This window comes from Phyllobates terribilis, unplaced genomic scaffold (assembly GCF_046119375.1).
Source record: "Phyllobates terribilis strain yellow unplaced genomic scaffold, ASM4611937v1 Scaffold_8__6_contigs__length_399053987, whole genome shotgun sequence".
Taxonomy (NCBI): domain Eukaryota; kingdom Metazoa; phylum Chordata; class Amphibia; order Anura; family Dendrobatidae; genus Phyllobates; species Phyllobates terribilis.
The window spans coordinates 347,242,728-347,265,583 of NW_027362768.1; the positions used below are offsets into that span (position 1 = coordinate 347,242,728).

At 48.4% G+C, this 22,856-nt stretch overlaps 13 non-coding genes and 1 pseudogene across 13 annotated transcripts; all 14 read left to right on the top strand.

The window, feature by feature from the left end:
• The first annotated feature begins 659 nt into the window (after positions 1-659).
• LOC141159757 (U2 spliceosomal RNA) lies at positions 660-850 on the top strand. The gene has a single exon (XR_012249756.1). It is a non-coding gene; the product is annotated as a U2 spliceosomal RNA (small nuclear RNA).
• A 1,110-nt stretch (positions 851-1,960) lies between these two features.
• Positions 1,961-2,151, top strand: LOC141159758 (U2 spliceosomal RNA). Its single transcript, XR_012249757.1, has one exon. It is a non-coding gene; the product is annotated as a U2 spliceosomal RNA (small nuclear RNA).
• A 1,119-nt stretch (positions 2,152-3,270) lies between these two features.
• Positions 3,271-3,461, top strand: LOC141158396 (U2 spliceosomal RNA). The gene has a single exon (XR_012248426.1). It is a non-coding gene; the product is annotated as a U2 spliceosomal RNA (small nuclear RNA).
• Positions 3,462-4,579: 1,118 nt separating this feature from the next.
• Positions 4,580-4,770, top strand: LOC141158397 (U2 spliceosomal RNA). The gene has a single exon (XR_012248427.1). It is a non-coding gene; the product is annotated as a U2 spliceosomal RNA (small nuclear RNA).
• Positions 4,771-5,883: 1,113 nt separating this feature from the next.
• LOC141158398 (U2 spliceosomal RNA) lies at positions 5,884-6,074 on the top strand. Its single transcript, XR_012248428.1, has one exon. It is a non-coding gene; the product is annotated as a U2 spliceosomal RNA (small nuclear RNA).
• Positions 6,075-7,193: 1,119 nt separating this feature from the next.
• LOC141158399 (U2 spliceosomal RNA) lies at positions 7,194-7,384 on the top strand. The gene has a single exon (XR_012248429.1). It is a non-coding gene; the product is annotated as a U2 spliceosomal RNA (small nuclear RNA).
• Positions 7,385-8,498: 1,114 nt separating this feature from the next.
• Positions 8,499-8,689, top strand: LOC141158400 (U2 spliceosomal RNA). Its single transcript, XR_012248430.1, has one exon. It is a non-coding gene; the product is annotated as a U2 spliceosomal RNA (small nuclear RNA).
• Positions 8,690-9,806: 1,117 nt separating this feature from the next.
• Positions 9,807-9,922, top strand: LOC141160359 (U2 spliceosomal RNA; annotated as a pseudogene).
• A 6,146-nt stretch (positions 9,923-16,068) lies between these two features.
• On the top strand, positions 16,069-16,261 carry LOC141160120 (U2 spliceosomal RNA). Its single transcript, XR_012250096.1, has one exon. It is a non-coding gene; the product is annotated as a U2 spliceosomal RNA (small nuclear RNA).
• Positions 16,262-17,380: 1,119 nt separating this feature from the next.
• Positions 17,381-17,571, top strand: LOC141158401 (U2 spliceosomal RNA). The gene has a single exon (XR_012248431.1). It is a non-coding gene; the product is annotated as a U2 spliceosomal RNA (small nuclear RNA).
• Positions 17,572-18,693: 1,122 nt separating this feature from the next.
• Positions 18,694-18,884, top strand: LOC141158403 (U2 spliceosomal RNA). The gene has a single exon (XR_012248433.1). It is a non-coding gene; the product is annotated as a U2 spliceosomal RNA (small nuclear RNA).
• A 1,115-nt stretch (positions 18,885-19,999) lies between these two features.
• On the top strand, positions 20,000-20,190 carry LOC141158404 (U2 spliceosomal RNA). The gene has a single exon (XR_012248434.1). It is a non-coding gene; the product is annotated as a U2 spliceosomal RNA (small nuclear RNA).
• Positions 20,191-21,302: 1,112 nt separating this feature from the next.
• LOC141160009 (U2 spliceosomal RNA) lies at positions 21,303-21,493 on the top strand. The gene has a single exon (XR_012249999.1). It is a non-coding gene; the product is annotated as a U2 spliceosomal RNA (small nuclear RNA).
• Positions 21,494-22,611: 1,118 nt separating this feature from the next.
• LOC141158405 (U2 spliceosomal RNA) lies at positions 22,612-22,802 on the top strand. The gene has a single exon (XR_012248435.1). It is a non-coding gene; the product is annotated as a U2 spliceosomal RNA (small nuclear RNA).
• The last annotated feature ends 54 nt before the right edge of the window (positions 22,803-22,856 follow it).

Here is a 22,856-nt window from a genome sequence, read left to right on the forward strand (position 1 = left end):
TTGGTTTGCTACAATGCCTTTTCTGAAACGTTGTCTCCCTCTGCTGGAACACTGACTTCTTTCATTTAATGCCTGCAGACTATAAAAGAGAAACCAACCCAAAAAGTTTGGTTGATTAGTCTGTGGCATTCTTTTAAACTGTTGCTTATGGCGGTCTCTGTGAGCTTCTCAGTGACATTCAGCCATCCAGGTATCCCGCCTGCAGTAGACGGAATGTGGCAATGGAACGCTGGCTGCGCGTGTCATAATAGGCTCTGAGCCTTTATATACCTGCGCACAGCAGCAGCCACCTTCAGTCTGCTGCTGGACAGCCAGCAGCAGCAGCAGCAGCAGGAGAGGTAATTAATCAGCAACCCTCCTGCTAAGGGTAGACAGCTGCTCGTTCCACCCCCCCCCCCCGCCTTAATTGGTTCTCCTCCCTTCCAACGGTGTTGAGGTGGGTGGGAACAGCCGGGGGTTGAGGGTACTGTGCTAAAAGAGGTGGAGTTATGCAGATCTAAAACGCGTGGATTGCAGCAGCAGCAAGCCGAAAAGTGCAGGCATGTGAGGGATCTAGAGGTTGACAGCATGTCTTCTTAACGGGAGTCCAGGTGGCCATCTCCACAAATGGACTTTTCAGAATCCTTGGGTGGCACCGTAGTCGGAAACCAATTCTGGTTATCGCTTCTCGGCCTTTTGGCTAAGATCAAGTGTAGTATCTGTTCTTATTAGTTTAATATCTGATACGTCCCCTATCTGGGGACCATATATTAAATGGATTTTTAGAACAGGGAGATGGAAAAAGAGCTTGCTCTGTCCACTCCACGCATTGACCTGGTATTGCAGTATCTCCAGGACCGGTGCACCCCTTCTTTAATGCAGTTTCTAAAATCAGAAAGAATTGAATTCAATGCTTTTTGTTCATTTGGCTTGTTTGTCGGATTTTGGGATGGACTCTTTGGCTTTGCTTTTCTTCTCCTCATTGGATTTTTCATGCTAAAAGTTGCAGAAGCCAGATGACAAGCTCATTTTGGTTCAACTTCAGCAACTGTGCATTGCATTGCCATGTAATGTAATGCAATGCTATCTATCTAGCTCTCCCTCTATACTTCCTTTTGGATAAACAGACATATTAGGTAAGCATTTTGGAGCTTTCACCTAAATAACTACAGGTGGTGAGATAAGCTGCACAATATAATTGACCTTTCAGTATATTGTTGCACACACACCATCTATTTAGCAAATGCCCTTGTTATCAACAGCAGCCTTTTAAACTCACCTGAGCTAACAGGTATGTGAGCTGGTTACTCTGCTGCGCTTAAAATTTCTTTTTTGGTTTGCTACAATGCCTTTCTGAAACGTTGTCTCCCTCTGCTGGAACACTGACTTCTTTCATTTAATGCCTGCAGACTATAAAAGAGAAACCAACCCAAAAAGTTTGGTTGATTAGTCTGTGGCATTCTTTTAAACTGTTGCTTATGGCGGTCTCTGTGAGCTTCTCAGTGACATTCAGCCATCCAGGTATCCCGCCTGCAGTAGACGGAATGTGGCAATGGAACGCTGGCTGCGCGTGTCATAATAGGCTCTGAGCCTTTATATACCTGCGCACAGCAGCAGCCACCTTCAGTCTGCTGCTGGACAGCCAGCAGCAGCAGCAGGAGAGGTAATTAATCAGCAACCCTCCTGCTAAGGGTAGACAGCTGCTCGTTCCACCCCCCCCCGCCTTAATTGGTTCTCCTCCCTTCCAACGGTGTTGAGGCGGGTGGGAACAGCCGGGGGTTGAGGGTACTGTGCTAAAAGAGGTGGAGTTATGCAGATCTAAAACGCGTGGATTGCAGCAGCAGCAAGCCGAAAAGTGCAGGCATGTGAGGGATCTAGAGGTTGACAGCATGTCTTCTTAACGGGAGTCCAGGTGGCCATCTCCACAAATGGACTTTTCAGAATCCTTGGGTGGCACCGTAGTCGGAAACCAATTCTGGTTATCGCTTCTCGGCCTTTTGGCTAAGATCAAGTGTAGTATCTGTTCTTATTAGTTTAATATCTGATACGTCCCCTATCTGGGGACCATATATTAAATGGATTTTTAGAACAGGGAGATGGAAAAAGAGCTTGCTCTGTCCACTCCACGCATTGACCTGGTATTGCAGTATCTCCAGGACCGGTGCACCCCTTCTTTAATGCAGTTTCTAAAATCAGAAAGAATTGAATTCAATGCTTTTTGTTCATTTGGCTTGTTTGTCGGATTTTGGGATGGACTCTTTGGCTTTGCTTTTCTTCTCCTCATTGGATTTTTCATGTTAAAAGTTGCAGAAGCCAGATGACAAGCTCATTTTGGTTCAACTTCAGCAGCTGTGCATTGCATTGCCATGTAATGTAATGCAATGCTATCTATCTAGCTCTCCCTCTATACTTCCTTTTGGATAAACAGACATATTAGGTAAGCATTTTGGAGCTTTCACCTAAATAACTACAGGTGGTGAGATAAGCTGCACAATATAATTGACCTTTCAGTATATTGTTGCACACACACCATCTATTTAGCAAATGCCCTTGTTATCAACAGCAGCCTTTTAAACTCACCTGAGCTAACAGGTATGTGAGCTGGTTACTCTGCTGCGCTTAAAATTTCTTTTTTGGTTTGCTACAATGCCTTTTCTGAAACGTTGTCTCCCTCTGCTGGAACACTGACTTCTTTCATTTAATGCCTGCAGACTATAAAAGAGAAACCAACCCAAAAAGTTTGGTTGATTAGTCTGTGGCATTCTTTTAAACTGTTGCTTATGGCGGTCTCTGTGAGCTTCTCAGTGACATTCAGCCATCCAGGTATCCCGCCTGCAGTAGACGGAATGTGGCAATGGAACGCTGGCTGCGCGTGTCATAATAGGCTCTGAGCCTTTATTTACCTGCGCACAGCAGCATCCACCTTCAGTCTGCTGCTGGACAGCCAGCAGCAGCAGCAGCAGCAGGAGAGGTAATTAATCAGCAACCCTCCTGCTAAGGGTAGACAGCTGCTCGTTCCACCCCCCCCCCCGCCTTAATTGGTTCTCCTCCCTTCCAACGGTGTTGAGGCGGGTGGGAACAGCCGGGGGTTGAGGGTACTGTGCTAAAAGAGGTGGAGTTATGCAGATCTAAAACGCGTGGATTGCAGCAGCAGCAAGCCGAAAAGTGCAGGCATGTGAGGGATCTAGAGGTTGACAGCATGTCTTCTTAACGGGAGTCCAGGTGGCCATCTCCACAAATGGACTTTTCAGAATCCTTGGGTGGCACCGTAGTCGGAAACCAATTCTGGTTATCGCTTCTCGGCCTTTTGGCTAAGATCAAGTGTAGTATCTGTTCTTATCAGTTTAATATCTGATACGTCCCCTATCTGGGGACCATATATTAAATGGATTTTTAGAACAGGGAGATGGAAAAAGAGCTTGCTCTGTCCACTCCACGCATTGACCTGGTATTGCAGTATCTCCAGGACCGGTGCACCCCTTCTTTAATGCAGTTTCTAAAATCAGAAAGAATTGAATTCAATGCTTTTTGTTCATTTGGCTTGTTTGTCGGATTTTGGGATGGACTCTTTGGCTTTGCTTTTCTTCTCCTCATTGGATTTTTCATGTTAAAAGATGCAGAAGCCAGATTACAAGCTCATTTTGGTTCAACTTCAGCAACTGTGCATTGCATTGCCATGTAATGTAATGCAATGCTATCTATCTAGCTCTCCCTCTATACTTCCTTTTGGATAAACAGACATATTAGGCAAGCATTTTGGAGCTTTCACCTAAATAACTACAGGTGGTGAGATAAGCTGCACAATATAATTGACCTTTCAGTATATTGTTGCACACACACCATCTATTTAGCAAATGCCCTTGTTATCAACAGCAGCCTTTTAAACTCACCTGAGCTAACAGGTATGTGAGCTGGTTACTCTGCTGCGCTTAAAATTTCTTTTTTGGTTTGCTACAATGCCTTTTCTGAAACGTTGTCTCCCTCTGCTGGAACACTGACTTCTTTCATTTAATGCCTGCAGACTATAAAAGAGAAACCAACCCAAAAAGTTTGGTTGATTAGTCTGTGGCATTCTTTTAAACTGTTGCTTATGGCGGTCTCTGTGAGCTTCTCAGTGACATTCAGCCATCCAGGTATCCCGCCTGCAGTAGACGGAATGTGGAAAGGAACGCTGGCTGCGCGTGTCATAATAGGCTCTGAGCCTTTATATACCTGCGCACAGCAGCAGCCACCTTCAGTCTGCTGCTGGACAGCCAGCAGCAGCAGCAGCAGCAGGAGAGGTAATTAATCAGCAACCCTCCTGCTAAGGGTAGACAGCTGCTCGTTCCACCCCCCCCCCCGCCTTAATTGGTTCTCCTCCCTTCCAACGGTGTTGAGGCGGGTGGGAACAGCCGGGGGTTGAGGGTACTGTGCTAAAAGAGGTGGAGTTATGCAGATCTAAAACGCGTGGATTGCAGCAGCAGCAAGCCGAAAAGTGCAGGCATGTGAGGGATCTAGAGGTTGACAGCATGTCTTCTTAACGGGAGTCCAGGTGGCCATCTCCACAAATGGACTTTTCAGAATCCTTGGGTGGCACCGTAGTCGGAAACCAATTCTGGTTATCGCTTCTCGGCCTTTTGGCTAAGATCAAGTGTAGTATCTGTTCTTATCAGTTTAATATCTGATACGTCCCCTATCTGGGGACCATATATTAAATGGATTTTTAGAACAGGGAGATGGAAAAAGAGCTTGCTCTGTCCACTCCACGCATTGACCTGGTATTGCAGTATCTCCAGGACCGGTGCACCCCTTCTTTAATGCAGTTTCTAAAATCAGAAAGAATTGAATTCAATGCTTTTTGTTCATTTGGCTTGTTTGTCGGATTTTGGGATGGACTCTTTGGCTTTGCTTTTCTTCTCCTCATTGGATTTTTCATGTTAAAAGTTGCAGAAGCCAGATGACAAGCTCATTTTGGTTCAACTTCAGCAACTGTGCATTGCATTGCCATGTAATGTAATGCAATGCTATCTATCTAGCTCTCCCTCTATACTTCCTTTTGGATAAACAGACATATTAGGCAAGCATTTTGGAGCTTTCACCTAAATAACTACAGGTGGTGAGATAAGCTGCACAATATAATTGACCTTTCAGTATATTGTTGCACACACACCATCTATTTAGCAAATGCCCTTGTTATCAACAGCAGCCTTTTAAACTCACCTGAGCTAACAGGTATGTGAGCTGGTTACTCTGCTGCGCTTAAAATTTCTTTTTTGGTTTGCTACAATGCCTTTTCTGAAACGTTGTCTCCCTCTGCTGGAACACTGACTTCTTTCATTTAATGCCTGCAGACTATAAAAGAGAAACCAACCCAAAAAGTTTGGTTGATTAGTCTGTGGCATTCTTTTAAACTGTTGCTTATGGCGGTCTCTGTGAGCTTCTCAGTGACATTCAGCCATCCAGGTATCCCGCCTGCAGTAGACGGAATGTGGCAATGGAACGCTGGCTGCGCGTGTCATAATAGGCTCTGAGCCTTTATATACCTGCGCACAGCAGCAGCCACCTTCAGTCTGCTGCTGGACAGCCAGCAGCAGCAGCAGGAGAGGTAATTAATCAGCAACCCTCCTGCTAAGGGTAGACAGCTGCTCGTTCCACCCCCCCCCCCGCCTTAATTGGTTCTCCTCCCTTCCAACGGTGTTGAGGCGGGTGGGAACAGCCGGGGGTTGAGGGTACTGTGCTAAAAGAGGTGGAGTTATGCAGATCTAAAACGCGTGGATTGCAGCAGCAGCAAGCCGAAAAGTGCAGGCATGTGAGGGATCTAGAGGTTGACAGCATGTCTTCTTAACGGGAGTCCAGGTGGCCATCTCCACAAATGGACTTTTCAGAATCCTTGGGTGGCACCGTAGTCGGAAACCAATTCTGGTTATCGCTTCTCGGCCTTTTGGCTAAGATCAAGTGTAGTATCTGTTCTTATCAGTTTAATATCTGATACGTCCCCTATCTGGGGACCATATATTAAATGGATTTTTAGAACAGGGAGATGGAAAAAGAGCTTGCTCTGTCCACTCCACGCATTGACCTGGTATTGCAGTATCTCCAGGACCGGTGCACCCCTTCTTTAATGCAGTTTCTAAAATCAGAAAGAATTGAATTCAATGCTTTTTGTTCATTTGGCTTGTTTGTCGGATTTTGGGATGGACTCTTTAGCTTTGCTTTTCTTCTCCTCATTGGATTTTTCATGTTAAAAGTTGCAGAAGCCAGATGACAAGCTCATTTTGGTTCAACTTCAGCAACTGTGCATTGCATTGCCATGTAATGTAATGCAATGCTATCTATCTAGCTCTCCCTCTATACTTCCTTTTGGATAAACAGACATATTAGGCAAGCATTTTGGAGCTTTCACCTAAATAACTACAGGTGGTGAGATAAGCTGCACAATATAATTGACCTTTCAGTATATTGTTGCACACACACCATCTATTTAGCAAATGCCCTTGTTATCAACAGCAGCCTTTTAAACTCACCTGAGCTAACAGGTATGTGAGCTGGTTACTCTGCTGCGCTTAAAATTTCTTTTTTGGTTTGCTACAATGCCTTTTCTGAAACGTTGTCTCCCTCTGCTGGAACACTGACTTCTTTCATTTAATGCCTGCAGACTATAAAAGAGAAACCAACCCAAAAAGTTTGGTTGATTAGTCTGTGGCATTCTTTTAAACTGTTGCTTATGGCGGTCTCTGTGAGCTTCTCAGTGACATTCAGCCATCCAGGTATCCCGCCTGCAGTAGACGGAATGTGGCAATGGAACGCTGGCTGCGCGTGTCATAATAGGCTCTGAGCCTTTATATACCTGTGCACAGCAGCAGCCACCTTCAGTCTGCTGCTGGACAGCCAGCAGCAGCAGCAGCAGCAGGAGAGGTAATTAATCAGCAACCCTCCTGCTAAGGGTAGACAGCTGCTCGTTCCACCCCCCCCCCCGCCTTAATTGGTTCTCCTCCCTTCCAACGGTGTTGAGGCGGGTGGGAACAGCCGGGGGTTGAGGGTACTGTGCTAAAAGAGGTGGAGTTATGCAGATCTAAAACGCGTGGATTGCAGCAGCAGCAAGCCGAAAAGTGCAGGCATGTGAGGGATCTAGAGGTTGACAGCATGTCTTCTTAACGGGAGTCCAGGTGGCCATCTCCACAAATGGACTTTTCAGAATCCTTGGGTGGCACTGTAGTCGGAAACCAATTCTGGTTATCGCTTCTCGGCCTTTTGGCTAAGATCAAGTGTAGTATCTGTTCTTATCAGTTTAATATCTGATACGTCCCCTATCTGGGGACCATATATTAAATGGATTTTTAGAACAGGGAGATGGAAAAAGAGCTTGCTCTGTCCACTCCACGCATTGACCTGGTATTGCAGTATCTCCAGGACCGGTGCACCCCTTCTTTAATGCAGTTTCTAAAATCAGAAAGAATTGAATTCAATGCTTTTTGTTCATTTGGCTTGTTTGTCGGATTTTGGGATGGACTCTTTGGCTTTGCTTTTCTTCTCCTCATTGGATTTTTCATGTTAAAAGTTGCAGAAGCCAGATGACAAGCTCATTTTGGTTCAACTTCAGCAACTGTGCATTGCATTGCCATGTAATGTAATGCAATGCTATCTATCTAGCTCTCCCTCTATACTTCCTTTTGGATAAACAGACATATTAGGCAAGCATTTTGGAGCTTTCACCTAAATAACTACAGGTGGTGAGATAAGCTGCACAATATAATTGACCTTTCAGTATATTGTTGCACACACACCATCTATTTAGCAAATGCCCTTGTTATCAACAGCAGCCTTTTAAACTCACCTGAGCTAACAGGTATGTGAGCTGGTTACTCTGCTGCGCTTAAAATTTCTTTTTTGGTTTGCTACAATGCCTTTTCTGAAACGTTGTCTCCCTCTGCTGGAACACTGACTTCTTTCATTTAATGCCTGCAGACTATAAAAGAGAAACCAACCCAAAAAGTTTGGTTGATTAGTCTGTGGCATTCTTTTAAACTGTAGCTTATGGCGGTCTCTGTGAGCTTCTCAGTGACATTCAGCCATCCAGGTATCCCGCCTGCAGTAGACGGAATGTGGCAATGGAACGCTGGCTGCGCGTGTCATAATAGGCTCTGAGCCTTTATATACCTGCGCACAGCAGCAGCCACCTTCAGTCTGCTGCTGGACAGCCAGCAGCAGCAGCAGGAGAGGTAATTAATCAGCAACCCTCCTGCTAAGGGTAGACAGCTGCTCGTTCCACCCCCCCCCCCCGCCTTAATTGGTTCTCCTCCCTTCCAACGGTGTTGAGGCGGGTGGGAACAGCCGGGGGTTGAGGGTACTGTGCTAAAAGAGGTGGAGTTATGCAGATCTAAAACGCGTGGATTGCAGCAGCAGCAAGCCGAAAAGTGCAGGCATGTGAGGGATCTAGAGGTTGACAGCATGTCTTCTTAACGGGAGTCCAGGTGGCCATCTCCACAAATGGACTTTTCAGAATCCTTGGGTGGCACCGTAGTCGGAAACCAATTCTGGTTATCGCTTCTCGGCCTTTTGGCTAAGATCAAGTGTAGTATCTGTTCTTATCAGTTTAATATCTGATACGTCCCCTATCTGGGGACCATATATTAAATGGATTTTTAGAACAGGGAGATGGAAAAAGAGCTTGCTCTGTCCACTCCACGCATTGACCTGGTATTGCAGTATCTCCAGGACCGGTGCACCCCTTCTTTAATGCAGTTTCTAAAATCAGAAAGAATTGAATTCAATGCTTTTTGTTCATTTGGCTTGTTTGTCGGATTTTGGGATGGACTCTTTGGCTTTGCTTTTCTTCTCCTCATTGGATTTTTCATGTTAAAAGTTGCAGAAGCCAGATGACAAGCTCATTTTGGTTCAACTTCAGCAACTGTGCATTGCATTGCCATGTAATGTAATGCAATGCTATCTATCTAGCTCTCCCTCTATACTTCCTTTTGGATAAACAGACATATTAGGCAAGCATTTTGGAGCTTTCACCTGAATAACTACAGGTGGTGAGATAAGCTGCACAATATAATTGACCTTTCAGTATATTGTTGCACACACACCATCTATTTAGCAAATGCCCTTGTTATCAACAGCAGCCTTTTAAACTCACCTGAGCTAACAGTTATGTGAGCTGGTTACTCTGCTGCGCTTAAAATTTCTTTTTTGGTTTGCTACAATGCCTTTTCTGAAACGTTGTCTCCCTCTGCTGGAACACTGACTTCTTTCATTTAATGCCTGCAGACTATAAAAGAGAAACCAACCCAAAAAGTTTGGTTGATTAGTCTGTGGCATTCTTTTAAACTGTTGCTTATGGCGGTCTCTGTGAGCTTCTCAGTGACATTCAGCCATCCAGGTATCCCGCCTGCAGTAGACGGAATGTGGCAATGGAACGCTGGCTGCGCGTGTCATAATAGGCTCTGAGCCTTTATATACCTGCGCACAGCAGCAGCCACCTTCAGTCTGCTGCTGGACAGCCAGCAGCAGCAGCAGCAGCAGGAGAGGTAATTAATCAGCAACCCTCCTGCTAAGGGTAGACAGCTGCTCGTTCCACCCCCCCCCGCCTTAATTGGTTCTCCTCCCTTCCAACGGTGTTGAGGCGGGTGGGAACAGCCGGGGGTTGAGGGTACTGTGCTAAAAGAGGTGGAGTTATGCAGATCTAAAACGCGTGGATTGCAGCAGCAGCAAGCCGAAAAGTGCAGGCATGTGAGGGATCTAGAGGTTGACAGCATGTCTTCTTAACGGGAGTCCAGGTGGCCATCTCCACAAATGGACTTTTCAGAATCCTTGGGTGGCACCGTAGTCGGAAACCAATTCTGGTTATCGCTTCTCGGCCTTTTGGCTAAGATCAAGTGTAGTATCTTTTGAAAAGGCAGTTTTGTCCTTGGGCTGCCCTAGTAAATTGATGCATATTACACACTGGTTTGGTGCACTTGTTAGTACGCCAGGTGGCTCATAGAGTTATCTGATGGAAAACATGGCCCTCCAGGATCGAAGTCACTAGGCTGGGTAAGTGTGAGGGCTTTGGAGCAATGTGCCCCAGGAGTAGGCACCCTGGTGGGAGTCCAAGCTTACTGGGACTGGGAACCCCAGAAAGACTTGGCTTCGTAGCACGCCGCACCTTTGCCAATCATACTTTCTGAGCAACCCCCCCTATTCCTGGCCTCCGGGCTAGGAAGGGGAATTTTTATAAACCCGGTCGGAGGTCCGGTCAGCTTTGGGCTGAGAAACCAACACAGGCTCCAGCTCCACTAGGGTGGCAGCCTAGATGGAAGCTGGGAGCACGAAAACGGCTCTTCTCCGGCTTCGGCTAGGGAGAGTATCGGAGATCCCTGACCCTCGCTGTGGCCTTCTGGCTCGGAGGGATGGGGATGGTTTATTGGGGACCCTCTCCTCCGGGAAGGGTCCACATGAATCCTCGCCTCGTGCGCTGTTTTGGTGTGACTTCGGTCACATTTTTCAGTGCCTTGGATGCAGCTTCAATCAAAAAATCTGTTCTTTTAAGAACACAAGAGCTACGATCTACACTTGACGAGAGCGATCGAACTCGGAAGGAGAAGAGCTTCGGAGCCCAGCTGACATCGGAGAAGGAAGGCGGATATCGGTGGGAGGAAGAAGCTCTAAAGAATCCAGAAGAAGACGAAGACTCGGAGAAGAATCGGACTGTCCTGTGGAATCTTCGAGGAAGAAAATCATCGAGACAAAGACCTTTCGGGGAATTTGTCCAGAACACGACGGGAGAAGAATCTGCATAGCTCCACCCATTCCGGGAAGAGTTCCAGATCCAGCTCCAAGAAGTAACTGCAGGAGGAAAGCCATGGCAAGCGCTGCGAGGAAGGCCGAAAAGAAGAGCCTGGAGCAGGGGACAGCCAGGAGGGCGCAGCCAGGAGCCGATTCTGACCCCAAGGACTCTGCCTCCACGGCTGGCCAGCAGAAGGGACCCCAGAAGCCCCGCCACGAAGCTCCAGCCCTGGAGCCATGGATGCGGCAGACGGTGGCCCTGAAGCTGAAGGAAGTGGATGGGAGGGTGCCGGACATGTCCTCGGACGTGTTCTGCCAGATGATGCTGCTGGATCGAGGATTCTCCAGGTCGGACACCCTCAGCATCCAGACCTTCTTGACGGGGATCTTCTTCGTCACCTTCGCCACTGTGAACACCTGCAGGAGGTTCTGGGAAATGGTAAGCGCAAAAGGACCGGATAATTCTTTCTCTGCCTTTACAGGTAGCTGCCCTATCCAGAGGGACGAAAGGAGGATCACGGTCTCCATGTGCAACCCGCACACCCCAGGCCAAGACATCTGTACCTTCCTGAGACGCTTCTGTTTGGTTGTGAAGGAACCCTCTCACATCCTGAATGGACTCGGCTTCTGGACAGGTAAGTGGTCGGTGACCGTTAGACTTCACAGGGACCTGGCGTACTCAGACGGACTTCGGCACCTGCCCCCGACATTCTCCCTGGGCAACTCCTACGGCCTCATCTATTACCCGGACATGCCGCGGAACTGCAGGAGATGCGGCAAGAATGGCCACGAGATGAAGGACTGCAAGGAGGATGCCTGCAGGATTTGTCGAGTGACGGGACACAGCTCGAAGGACTGCCCGAAGAAGACGTCCTGCAACCTGTGTGGGCTGGCGGCTCATCTGTACAAGGATTGCCCCAAGCGTGAGAGATCCTGGGCATCGGTGGTTGCGACAACCCCAGCTCCGGAGGACAAGGCCCCGACGACCAGGCCTGTGAAGGTCAAGGACGCGACGACCAAGGCCCCAGCGGCCAAGGCTGAGACGACCAAGGCCAAAGCGGTCAAGGAGTCGGTGGCCAAAGCCCCAGCGACGGTCCCAGCAGCTCCGAAGCAGAAGAAAAAGTCAAAGGAGGGTAAGAGTTCTGTCACCCCTCTCTCGATCCCTCCCCCTGCCACCCCCGTCAAATCCCCCCCCACCCCGGCCACCCCTGCTGAGGATTCCACTTCCTCTTCCTCCTTCCCCTACTCCTCAGCAGGTGTCCTTTCCCCTGCCCCGGCAGCCACTCTCCCTCCCCAGACCATGGTAGCGGTGGAATTAACCTTTCCTCCACCCGCCGCTATCTATTCCGAGGAGGATTTTCCCCTTCTTGTCTCCCCAGTTCCAACCCGGGGAAAGAGGAAGGTGGAGGACAGCCCTGCTACTGAATCCTCCAAAAAGAAGATTCTGGATTTCGTAGGCGAAAAGGAGGATACCCTCCCTCAGCCAGAAGAGATGGAGCACATGGTTGAGACCCTGGTGGCCGAGCCAGAAGAGGAGGAACTGGTGGTCGCCGAGATCGAGGCCGCGCTGCTTGACCAGATGGAGGAAGAGGGCCTGCTGGTGATCCCGTCACCAGCAGTCAACACCGACGAGGGACTACCCGACCGGAGTGGTAACTAAGGTGTATTGCCTGCGCTAACTTTTTCTTTTTTCCCTACATGATGGCTAATATTAACTTATTTTCCATTAATGTCAGGAGCATCAAGGACAAGTTCAGACGTCAGACTATTTATGCCTTCCTTACTTCCCAGTTGTGTGATGTTTATATGTTGCAGGAATGTTCCCTTCCCTCCTCTAGGTCCTTCAAACATCTGGCCAGGGAGTGGTCCCACGGTCCATCCTACTGGTCCGGTGGGGGTGACTGCAAGTCTGCGGGGGTCGCAATTCTGATCAGGGGGGGCGCATTCACGCTTGAGTCCGTCCAGGAGCTCATCTGCGGCAGGGCTCTTGTTGTAGATGGCAACTGGGCAGGAGAACCTGTCAGGTTCATCAACGTGTATGCGTCCCCACTGAAGAATGAGCGTTTGGAGCTTTTCCAGACCCTGCGGCTTCAGCTTGCCACCACCAGGACCTTAGTGATGGCCGGGGATTTCAACTGCCCCATCGAGGAGGATGGTCGTAGTTCTGGCACATCTGCCAAGTTGGACATCACGTCCAAGCTGCTCATCGAGATGGTAACCGAGGCCTCTCTTCAGGACGTGGTGGGCTCCATGGGGAGAGGCTCCACGAACTATTCGTGGAGCCGACCCGATGGCTCACTCCGCTCCAGGATTGACTTTGTGTTCACCTCTCGGGCAGTCAGGCAGAGTAGGCACTCGATGGTCCCCTGCTTCTTCTCCGACCACAGAGCCATTCACTTACAAGGTGTCCTCGGCGACGGTTTTCCGTCCGGCCCCGGCTCCTGGAAGCTGAATTGTGCTCTGCTGGCTCAGGATGAAGTCGTGGAGGAGCTGAGAGCAGCCTACGCAATGTGGCAGTCCTACAAGGGTAGCTTCCAAACAGTCTCTGATTGGTGGGAATATGTTAAACTTGAGTTTCGCTGTTTCTTTCAGGCCAAGGGTCGACAACAGGCGTGTGAGAAGAGGAGGGACTTCAGAGGGCTGCAGCGCGAGCTGCGGTCGCTGCAGGACCTTCTTCACTGCGGCTGGGACGTGAGGGAGGAGCTGGAGGAGACCAAGAAGAGCCTGAAAAGGCACTTTGAGGAGGAGTCCAAGCGAATCGTCTTCCGTTCCAAAGTGGAGAATCTGGAGAAGGGTGAGAAATGTAACTCATTCTTTTTCAGGAAACTTCATGCCGGTCACACGCCCCTGAACGAGCTGCGAGACGAGAGCGGAAACATGCGACGTGGGAAGGAGGACGTGATGAGGGTCGTCAGCGACTTCTACAGCGAACTCTACTCCCACAAGACTACCGACCCCGACGCTGCTGATAAGTTCCTGTCAGGTATCACTAACCATCTTGATCCTGCAGGCACGGCAGCCTTGGACAAACCTCTGATGGTGGGCGAATTGCTCTCTGCCGCTAAATCCTTTAGGACCGGCAGGACCCCGGGCAGTGATGGTCTTCCAGCTCTATGTAGCGCAGGGAGACGTCATCTGTCCGGACCTGTTGGACCTGTACGAGGAGATGGTGGTGGAGGGTAGAATGCCTCCATCTTTGAGGGAAGGAATGGTCACGATCCTGTACAAGCGGAAGGGAGAGAGGTGCGACCTGAGGAATTGGCGTCCCATCACTCTGCTCAACGTGGACTACAAGATCCTGGCCAAGACGATGGCGACACGACTTAAGACGGTCATCGGACGGATCATCCACCCGGACCAGACCTGCGGCATCCCTGGACGTCGCATCGCAGACAGCCTCGCTCTCGTGCGGGACACGGTCGAGTACATCAAGGTCCGCCGCGCACACGCGGCCCTGGTCTCCTTGGATCAGGAGAAGGCCTTCGACCGGGTTTCCCACGAGTTCATGGGCCGAGCTCTGCACCGGTTAGGTTTGGGTAACATGTTTTGTTCGTATGTCCGTCTGATGTATTTTGATATCCACAGCTCGGTGTTGGTGAACGGCTGGAAGACTGACCCCTTCCTCTCTGGGGTCAGACAAGGCTGCCCTCTATCACCTCTTCTTTTTGTTTGTGTTATAGAACTCTTCGCAGAGGCTATCCGGCAGAATGGAGAGATCAGAGGGATCACCGCACCGGGTCCGGGACGACACGAGGTCAAGTGCTCGCTCTACATGGACGACGTCACCGTCTTCTGCGCTGATCGTGGTTCAGTCGACGCCCTCGTCCAGACGTGTGAGAGGTTCGGCCGGGCTTCAGGGGCCAAAGTCAACTGTAGGAAGTCGGAAGCCATGCTCTTCGGGGATTGGCAGCCGGCCTCCTCCGCCCCCTTCCCCTTCAACATTCAACCGGATTTCCTCAAGGTGCTGGGAGTCTGGTTCGGGAAGGAAGGAGCGGCCCTCAAGTCCTGGCAAGAACGCTTGGCCAAGGTGAAGCAACGGATCGGACTCTGGAGCCTCAGACACCTCACTTGTGAGGGTAAGGCACTCGTCCTGCGTAATGAGGTCCTGCCCGTCTTGCAGTACACGGCGCAGGCCTGGCCCCCACACGTCACTGTGTGCAGGGCCATTACCAGGACAGTGTTTCACTTTGTCTGGGGATCCAAGATGGACAGAGTCAGGCGGGCCGTCATGTACAAGGAGCCTCGCAAGGGTGGGAAGGGCGTTCCAGATATCCCCACCCTCCTGCGATCCTCTTTTGTGTGTGATTGTGTCCGCCGGACTTTGCAAGTCAAGAATGGCTCCGCGGGCAGGTCCATGTCTCGCTTCTTCCTGCTTCCTCTTTGGAGGCGACTCGGCTGGGACAAGTGGGACAGCTCCTTCCCCTACAACTGGACGACGCCATGGTTCTACGGAGACGTCGTTCGATTTGTGGGGGAACATCAACTGGAGGGACTCAAGCCCGACTTGTGGAAGCCCAAAACTATCCACAAGCTCATCAGAGCCAAGGATGACGTGGAGAACATCACAGGACTTCACCAGGACACGCTGGAGACTGTGTGGACAAATGTGTCGTCTGACAGGCTGACGAACGGGCACAAGGAATTGTCGTGGATGGCGATTCAGGGCGGACTGCCCGTCCGGTCATTCATGCATGCCCGGAACCTGTGCAAGACCCGGTACTGCCCAAGGTGCCCCTTCGTGGAGGAAACATCTTTGCACACTTTTTGGGACTGCGGATTTGCACAGCGCCTGTTGACTGCCCTTGAGGACGACCTGAGGAACTCTGTCCCCAGGGCGAGCCTATCGCACCATTCTGTGCGTTACGGACTCTTCCCTGGGGTTCATACCGTCGGAGCCATCCAGGAGGCTTGGCGCCTTATGAACTGCTTCAAGGATGCCGTTTGGGTCGCCAGGAACCGGCTCATCTTGAGGAGGGAGAGGATGTCCATCCAGGACTGCCGCAGGCTGATCCACAGCCTGCTCAGAGACTATTCCATCGTGGACGGTCCGGAGGACGAGGATGAGGACTAAACCCCTCCTCCCCCTCTCCCCTTATGTGTCTTGTCTTTCAATAAAGCTTTGGGCCTGTGATTTTCCCCTCCCCATCCCCTTTTTCCCAATCCCCATCCCTTATCACGATTCGTCGTACTGTATTGATTGACATGCTTTTTCTTTCAGATTGAGTGTTTTGTGTAGCATAGGGGTGTGATGTGTCTAGTTAGTGCGTCGTATCCTCATGCTATGTAAATATGATGTAGAATTCTGTGTGTACTGGGCTGCGGCACTGTACACTGTCTGTTAACTTATTTTTTGTGCTAATAAAAGATATATTCAATCAAAAAATCTGTTCTTATCAGTTTAATATCTGATACGTCCCCTATCTGGGGACCATATATTAAATGGATTTTTAGAACAGGGAGATGGAAAAAGAGCTTGCTCTGTCCACTCCACGCATTGACCTGGTATTGCAGTATCTCCAGGACCGGTGCACCCCTTCTTTAATGCAGTTTCTAAAATCAGAAAGAATTGAATTCAATGCTTTTTGTTCATTTGGCTTGTTTGTCGGATTTTGGGATGGACTCTTTGGCTTTGCTTTTCTTCTCCTCATTGGATTTTTCATGTTAAAAGTTGCAGAAGCCAGATGACAAGCTCATTTTGGTTCAACTTCAGCAACTGTGCATTGCATTGCCATGTAATGTAATGCAATGCTATCTATCTAGCTCTCCCTCTATACTTCCTTTTGGATAAACAGACATATTAGGCAAGCATTTTGGAGCTTTCACCTAAATAACTACAGGTGGTGAGATAAGCTGCACAATATAATTGACCTTTCAGTATATTGTTGCACACACACCATCTATTTAGCAAATGCCCTTGTTATCAACAGCAGCCTTTTAAACTCACCTGAGCTAACAGGTATGTGAGCTGGTTACTCTGCTGCGCTTAAAATTTCTTTTTTGGTTTGCTACAATGCCTTTTTTGAAACGTTGTCTCCCTCTGCTGGAACACTGACTTCTTTCATTTAATGCCTGCAGACTATAAAAGAGAAACCAACCCAAAAAGTTTGGTTGATTAGTCTGTGGCATTCTTTTAAACTGTTGCTTATGGCGGTCTCTGTGAGCTTCTCAGTGACATTCAGCCATCCAGGTATCCCGCCTGCAGTAGACGGAATGTGGCAATGGAACGCTGGCTGCGCGTGTCATAATAGGCTCTGAGCCTTTATATACCTGCGCACAGCAGCAGCCACCTTCAGTCTGCTGCTGGACAGCCAGCAGCAGCAGCAGCAGGAGAGGTAATTAATCAGCAACCCTCCTGCTAAGGGTAGACAGCTGCTCGTTCCACCCACCCCCCCCCCGCCTTAATTGGTTCTCCTCCCTTCCAACGGTGTTGAGGCGGGTGGGAACAGCCGGGGATTGAGGGTACTGTGCTAAAAGAGGTGGAGTTATGCAGATCTAAAACGCGTGGATTGCAGCAGCAGCAAGCCGAAAAGTGCAGGCATGTGAGGGATCTAGAGGTTGACAGCATGTCTTCTTAACGGGAGTCCAGGTGGCCATCTCCACAAATGGACTTTTCAGAATCCTTGGGTGGCACCGTAGTCGGAAACCAATTCTGGTTATCGCTTCTCGGCCTTTTGGCTAAGATCAAGTGTAGTATCTGTTCTTATCAGTTTAATATCTGATACGTCCCCTATCTGGGGACCATATATTAAATGGATTTTTAGAACAGGGAGATGGAAAAAGAGCTTGCTCTGTCCACTCCACGCATTGACCTGGTATTGCAGTATCTCCAGGACCGGTGCACCCCTTCTTTAATGCAGTTTCTAAAATCAGAAAGAATTGAATTCAATGCTTTTTGTTCATTTGGCTTGTTTGTCGGATTTTGGGATGGACTCTTTGGCTTTGCTTTTCTTCTCCTCATTGGATTTTTCATGTTAAAAGTTGCAGAAGCCAGATGACAAGCTCATTTTGGTTCAACTTCAGCAACTGTGCATTGCATTGCCATGTAATGTAATGCAATGCTATCTATCTAGCTCTCCCTCTATACTTCCTTTTGGATAAACAGACATATTAGGCAAGCAATTTGGAGCTTTCACCTAAATAACTACAGGTGGTGAGATAAGCTGCACAATATAATTGACCTTTCAGTATATTGTTGCACACACACCATCTATTTAGCAAATGCCCTTGTTATCAACAGCAGCCTTTTAAACTCACCTGAGCTAACAGGTATGTGAGCTGGTTACTCTGCTGCGCTTAAAATTTCTTTTTTGGTTTGCTACAATGCCTTTTCTGAAACGTTGTCTCCCTCTGCTGGAACACTGACTTCTTTCATTTAATGCATGCAGACTATAAAAGAGAAACCAACCCAAAAAGTTTGGTTGATTAGTCTGTGGCATTCTTTTAAACTGTTGCTTATGGCGGTCTCTGTGAGCTTCTCAGTGACATTCAGCCATCCAGGTATCCCGCCTGCAGTAGACGGAATGTGGCAATGGAACGCTGGCTGCGCGTGTCATAATAGGCTCTGAGCCTTTATATACCTGCGCACAGCAGCAGCCACCTTCAGTCTGCTGCTGGACAGCCAGCAGCAGCAGCAGCAGCAGGAGAGGTAATTAATCAGCAACCCTCCTGCTAAGGGTAGACAGCTGCTCGTTCCACCCCCCCCCCCCCCGCCTTAATTGGTTCTCCTCCCTTCCAACGGTGTTGAGGCGGGTGGGAACAGCCGGGGGTTGAGGGTACTGTGCTAAAAGAGGTGGAGTTATGCAGATCTAAAACGCGTGGATTGCAGCAGCAGCAAGCCGAAAAGTGCAGGCATGTGAGGGATCTAGAGGTTGACAGCATGTCTTCTTAACGGGAGTCCAGGTGGCCATCTCCACAAATGGACTTTTCAGAATCCTTGGGTGGCACCGTAGTCGGAAACCAATTCTGGTTATCGCTTCTCGGCCTTTTGGCTAAGATCAAGTGTAGTATCTGTTCTTATCAGTTTAATATCTGATACGTCCCCTATCTGGGGACCATATATTAAATGGATTTTTAGAACAGGGAGATGGAAAAAGAGCTTGCTCTGTCCACTCCACGCATTGACCTGGTATTGCAGTATCTCCAGGACCGGTGCACCCCTTCTTTAATGCAGTTTCTAAAATCAGAAAGAATTGAATTCAATGCTTTTTGTTCATTTGGCTTGTTTGTCGGATTTTGGGATGGACTCTTTGGCTTTGCTTTTCTTCTCCTCATTGGATTTTTCATGTTAAAAGTTGCAGAAGCCAGATGACAAGCTCATTTTGGTTCAACTTCAGCAACTGTGCATTGCATTGCCATGTAATGTAATGCAATGCTATCTATCTAGCTCTCCCTCTATACTTCCTTTTGGATAAACAGACATATTAGGCAAGCATTTTGGAGCTTTCACCTAAATAACTACAGGTGGTGAGATAAGCTGCACAATATAATTGACCTTTCAGTATATTGTTGCACACACACCATCTATTTAGCAAATGCCCTTGTTATCAACAGCAGCCTTTTAAACTCACCTGAGCTAACAGGTATGTGAGCTGGTTACTCTGCTGCGCTTAAAATTTCTTTTTTGGTTTGCTACAATGCCTTTTCTGAAACGTTGTCTCCCTCTGCTGGAACACTGACTTCTTTCATTTAATGCCTGCAGACTATAAAAGAGAAACCAACCCAAAAAGTTTGGTTGATTAGTCTGTGGCATTCTTTTAAACTGTTGCTTATGGCGGTCTCTGTGAGCTTCTCAGTGACATTCAGCCATCCAGGTATCCCGCCTGCAGTAGACGGAATGTGGCAATGGAACGCTGGCTGCGCGTGTCATAATAGGCTCTGAGCCTTTGTATACCTGCGCACAGCAGCAGCCACCTTCAGTCTGCTGCTGGACAGCCAGCAGCAGCAGCAGCAGGAGAGGTAATTAATCAGCAACCCTCCTGCTAAGGGTAGACAGCTGCTCGTTCCACCCCCCCCCCGCCTTAATTGGTTCTCCTCCCTTCCAACGGTGTTGAGGCGGGTGGGAACAGCCGGGGGTTGAGGGTACTGTGCTAAAAGAGGTGGAGTTATGCAGATCTAAAACGCGTGGATTGCAGCAGCAGCAAGCCGAAAAGTGCAGGCATGTGAGGGATCTAGAGGTTGACAGCATGTCTTCTTAACGGGAGTCCAGGTGGCCATCTCCACAAATGGACTTTTCAGAATCCTTGGGTGGCACCGTAGTCGGAAACCAATTCTGGTTATCGCTTCTCGGCCTTTTGGCTAAGATCAAGTGTAGTATCTGTTCTTATCAGTTTAATATCTGATACGTCCCCTATCTGGGGACCATATATTAAATGGATTTTTAGAACAGGGAGATGGAAAAAGAGCTTGCTCTGTCCACTCCACGCATTGACCTGGTATTGCAGTATCTCCAGGACCGGTGCACCCCTTCTTTAATGCAGTTTCTAAAATCAGAAAGAATTGAATTCAATGCTTTTTGTTCATTTGGCTTGTTTGTCGGATTTTGGGATGGACTCTTTGGCTTTGCTTTTCTTCTCCTCATTGGATTTTTCATGTTAAAAGTTGCAGAAGCCAGATGACAAGCTCATTTTGGTTCAACTTCAGCAACTGTGCATTGCATTGCCATGTAATGTAATGCAATGCTATCTATCTAGCTCTCCCTCTATACTTCCTTTTGGATAAACAGACATATTAGGCAAGCATTTTGGAGCTTTCACCTAAATAACTACAGGTGGTGAGATAAGCTGCACAATATAATTGACCTTTCAGTATATTGTTGCACACACACCATCTATTTAGCAAATGCCCTTGTTATCAACAGCAGCCTTTTAAACTCACCTGAGCTAACAGGTATGTGAGCTGGTTACTCTGCTGCGCTTAAAATTTCTTTTTTGGTTTGCTACAATGCCTTTTCTGAAACGTTGTCTCCCTCTGCTGGAACACTGACTTCTTTCATTTAATGCCTGCAGACTATAAAAGAGAAACCAACCCAAAAAGTTTGGTTGATTAGTCTGTGGCATTCTTTTAAACTGTTGCTTATGGCGGTCTCTGTGAGCTTCTCAGTGACATTCAGCCATCCAGGTACCCCGCCTGCAGTAGACGGAATGTGGCAATGGAACGCTGGCTGCGCGTGTCATAATAGGCTCTGAGCCTTTATATACCTGCGCACAGCAGCAGCAACCTTCAGTATGCTGCTGGACAGCCAGCAGCAGCAGCAGGAGAGGTAATTAATCAGCAACCCTCCTGCTAAGGGTAGACAGCTGCTCGTTCCACCCCCCCCCCGCCTTAATTGGTTCTCCTCCCTTCCAACGGTGTTGAGGCGGGTGGGAACAGCCGGGGGTTGAGGGTACTGTGCTAAAAGAGGTGGAGTTATGCAGATCTAAAACGCGTGGATTGCAGCAGCAGCAAGCCGAAAAGTGCAGGCATGTGAGGGACCTAGAGGTTGACAGCATGTCTTCTTAACGGGAGTCCAGGTGGCCATCTCCACAAATGGACTTTTCAGAATCCTTGGGTGGCACCGTAGTCGGAAACCAATTCTGGTTATCGCTTCTCGGCCTTTTGGCTAAGATCAAGTGTAGTATCTGTTCTTATCAGTTTAATATCTGATACGTCCCCTATCTGGGGACCATATATTAAATGGATTTTTAGAACAGGGAGATGGAAAAAGACCTTGCTCTGTCCACTCCACGCATTGACCTGGTATTGCAGTATCTCCAGGACCGGTGCACCCCTTCTTTAATTCAGTTTCTAAAATCAGAAAGAATTGAATTCAATGCTTTTTGTTCATTTGGCTTGTTTGTCGGATTTTGGGATGGACTCTTTGGCTTTGCTTTTCTTCTCCTCATTGGATTTTTCATGTTAAAAGTTGCAGAAGCCAGATGACAAGCTCATTTTGGTTCAACTTCAGCAACTGTGCATTGCATTGCCATGTAATGTAATGCAATGCTATCTATCTAGCTCTCCCTCTATACTTCCTTTTGGATAAACAGACATATTAGGCAAGCATTTTGGAGCTTTCACCTAAATAACTACAGGTGGTGAGATAAGCTGCACAATATAATTGACCTTTCAGTATATTGTTGCACACACACCATCTATTTAGCAATGCCCTTGTTATCAACAGCAGCCTTTTAAACTCACCTGAGCTAACAGGTATGTGAGCTGGTTACTCTGCTGCGCTTAAAATTTCTTTTTTGGTTTGCTACAATGCCTTTTCTGAAACGTTGTCTCCCTCTGCTGGAACACTGACTTCTTTCATTTAATGCCTGCAGACTATAAAAGAGAAACCAAGCCAAAAAGTTTGGTTGATTAGTCTGTGGCATTCTTTTAAACTGTTGCTTATGGCGGTCTCTGTGAGCTTCTCAGTGACATTCAGCCATCCAGGTATCCCGCCTGCAGTAGACGGAATGTGGCAATGGAACGCTGGCTGCGCGTGTCATAATAGGCTCTGAGCCTTTGTATACCTGCGCACAGCAGCAGCCACCTTCAGTCTGCTGCTGGACAGCCAGCAGCAGCAGCAGCAGGAGAGGTAATTAATCAGCAACCCTCCTGCTAAGGGTAGACAGCTGCTCGTTCCACCCCCCCCCCCCCCGCCTTAATTGGTTCTCCTCCCTTCCAACGGTGTTGAGGCGGGTGGGAACAGCCGGGGGTTGAGGGTACTGTGCTAAAAGAGGTGGAGTTATGCAGATCTAAAACGCGTGGATTGCAGCAGCAGCAAGCCGAAAAGTGCAGGCATGTGAGGGATCTAGAGGTTGACAGCATGTCTTCTTAACGGGAGTCCAGGTGGCCATCTCCACAAATGGACTTTTCAGAATCCTTGGGTGGCACCGTAGTCGGAAACCAATTCTGGTTATCGCTTCTCGGCCTTTTGGCTAAGATCAAGTGTAGTATCTGTTCTTATCAGTTTAATATCTGATACGTCCCCTATCTGGGGACCATATATTAAATGGATTTTTAGAACAGGGAGATGGAAAAAGAGCTTGCTCTGTCCACTCCACGCATTGACCTGGTATTGCAGTATCTCCAGGACCGGTGCACCCCTTCTTTAATGCAGTTTCTAAAATCAGAAAGAATTGAATTCAATGCTTTTTGTTCAT